Below are 2,968 nucleotides of genomic sequence, written 5' to 3' on the forward strand. Positions count from 1 at the left end.
AAAATATTTTAAAATATCTTGTAATTACATTTAAATCACATATAATTTGATTATTTGTTCCTCCTGTGTTTTTAAAAACTTTTGATGTTATTTTATCTCGATATCTGTGCCAAAATGATAATATACCTTCATTTTAATTCATTTAAAGCCAACTCTAGAAAAATTGAATGATATTAAATTAAACCATTTTTTCCACAGTATTTGAATGCCGATTCCATGTTTTCGCTCGTTTTATGTGTAATAAAATCAATTTTAAATAAAAAATACGTTGTATTTCATGAATATATTTGCGTTTTTTTAGTTTTTAGATTTATATTGACCTGTATTTTTGCATCATTTATTTGTTATTTAAATATTTAGTATCGATTAAAAATTCCCTTTAAGAAAGTTCTTTACGCATACTTAAATTAATCAAAAAAAATTAAACGCATAATATTAATTCCATATTTGAGAAATCATGCCATAAATTAACAAAAGATCCAGAAACAAGAATAAAACATTGTGAAAACTAAGATGGGGGATAAATAATTAATAAAGCATAACAATGGCTGATGAAGCCTATCAAAAATTAAAGAAGCTTGTAAAATAAATACTAAATTAGATAATAATTTTAGCCAAAATTATGGTATCAAATTAGAAATAAAGGATACATGGAATTAAAATTTATGTAGAAACTATGGAATCGATAACCGATTGACTATAATTAATATTATGTCCAAAAATAATAAACTTGCGTTAGAAATTAAGAATTTGATCATTTTGGGCACACTTAGTCATATTCTTCTAGAATCTGTTCACCCAATTATGTAAAATGCTTTTCTGAAACATTTTTTATTCTCACGCGACAAGGTGTCGAAAGATGTATCATGGTGTTGTGCAATGTTCTCAATAGATGGAATTGGTAAAAAGAAACTTAACCCATAAATAAAAAATAAAAAAATCAACATATGACCATTAAGTTCTGTATATTAGTAAAAATTTGATTAATTACGAAATCTTTTTGTTATGCAAACATAGAACTAATGCGAAGTTTTGATATATATAAAGCTTTGTTGTGTTTAGTAGATAATTTTTAATTTCCAACAAGCTTTTTTTGCGATAATTAATTCGTGCATGTTTTATTTATTATAGTTTTGTTTAAATTTATTATATCTATTGCATTATATCATAATTAAATAGTGTGAGGATTTTTTATAAATAAAAAATGCTTGATTCAGAAGTTTATTATCTTTTTTTCTCAAAATTACATATATTTAAACATATTATGCACGCCTGATCATATTTTTTATGTAGATCGATGATATTCAACCATTCTAACGTATTTCGCAAAATTTTTTCTTTACGCATTTTACAGCATAAACATATTATTCGAAAAAACAACAAAAATAAAAGTGAACTCTTTTTACTCGTTTATCAGAAAAATAATATTTTTATGACACAGGATGTTATATATTTTCTCTTGTTTATCATGAACCATAAAATTTTTACAAAATGTATTTTATGTAGTCAAAAACCAAGAAATAACACGACACCGTATATTATATAAGAAGTTACTATAAATACACAGAAAAATAATCTTTTTTTATTGCTTTTGGGGCTTCTTGTATCATTTAGGATAAAAAGAATAATAATTGAATGAAATATAGAAGCATAAAAATAAATTAAATACAAATACCATAAAGATTTTTATGATTTCTATAGATACATGGATATTTTACGATGATTAGATGACCAAAAAGAATTTAAAATCATTGCAATTTATATTTTGTTTTAAATCCCAATAAAAATCAATGGAACCAAGGTTTATGTAAAAATTATCATTTGATTGATCCTTAAATATTCGTAGATACTAATTAATGAACCAATTTTTTTATCCGTGAAATAGTTTGTTGGGCTGATCAACATTTATATTTCGTTTAAAATCCTAATATCGTATCAAGGAAGCGTAGACTCAAAAACTTAATATTTTTTGAACATCATCGAGGGCAGTGACGCAGTTGTTTGTACATGATCTTTATTAAGTAGCCAGAGTTACACCGCAACGCACCTACGGATTCATATATATTAACTTAAAAAAAAATACCCGCATGGGGGGGGGGTTCGTCGAAAATATAACGAAAACCATAAAAAGACATGAAAGCCGAGAAAAAATTAGGTGATTTCTTATTAAGAGACCTATAACGTCCCTAAATATAGAATGAAGCCGCGTACGTTCAGCAAAGATATGGGTAAGTGTAAAGAGGTGGTGATAGCATAATTAATCAGCAACAAAAGTAGATATAAACTCATATCAGCTCTGTATCGAATAAAAACCTATAAAAGAGATATAAACCACGGAGATCAAAGGGTTACAGTAAATATGAAGGACCACATGGGGCACATCAGATGTTCAAAAGTTCCGGATGTTATAAGCGAACTTCCTAAAAAGAAGGTATATATACGAATAAATAAATAAAAATATAGTGAATTTGCCCTGAATAATGTAACATTAACCTAATACTAAAGGTATTTCAACCATTCAATTTTCTGGATAAGTGCTATAATATCATTTACGCATTTGGACACCTATGAGATATATTCAATACGATACAGAGCATGATCTTCTTTAAATATCATAAATTTTCAGATTATAGACAAGATGGTGCGTTTTGCATACCTTCTTCGTAATATTATAGATTTTAGCACTTCAATCATTACCTTCATATTTAATCTAGTATAACAAAAAGGCATAATATAAGTTTAAAGTTATTGCTAAAATTAATAAAAATATACGTTATTTTAATCCTGTAACGTTATAAAAGGCAAGACTTTTGATTTATTGCACATTTTTTATTCTATAACCGGATTAATAGAGCGTCCCAGCATCCCAAATTAAATCTATACATATTTTATTTATCCCGATTCGCTTGTTTACGATTTAAGTCATTAATATAATTTATAAAAGAAAAAACTAGTGCACAATACACAC

Source organism: Rhyacophila brunnea, unplaced genomic scaffold (genome assembly GCF_057557595.1).
Source record: "Rhyacophila brunnea isolate RB1 unplaced genomic scaffold, BYU_Rbru_1.0 scaffold_90, whole genome shotgun sequence".
Taxonomy (NCBI): Eukaryota; Metazoa; Arthropoda; class Insecta; order Trichoptera; family Rhyacophilidae; genus Rhyacophila; species Rhyacophila brunnea.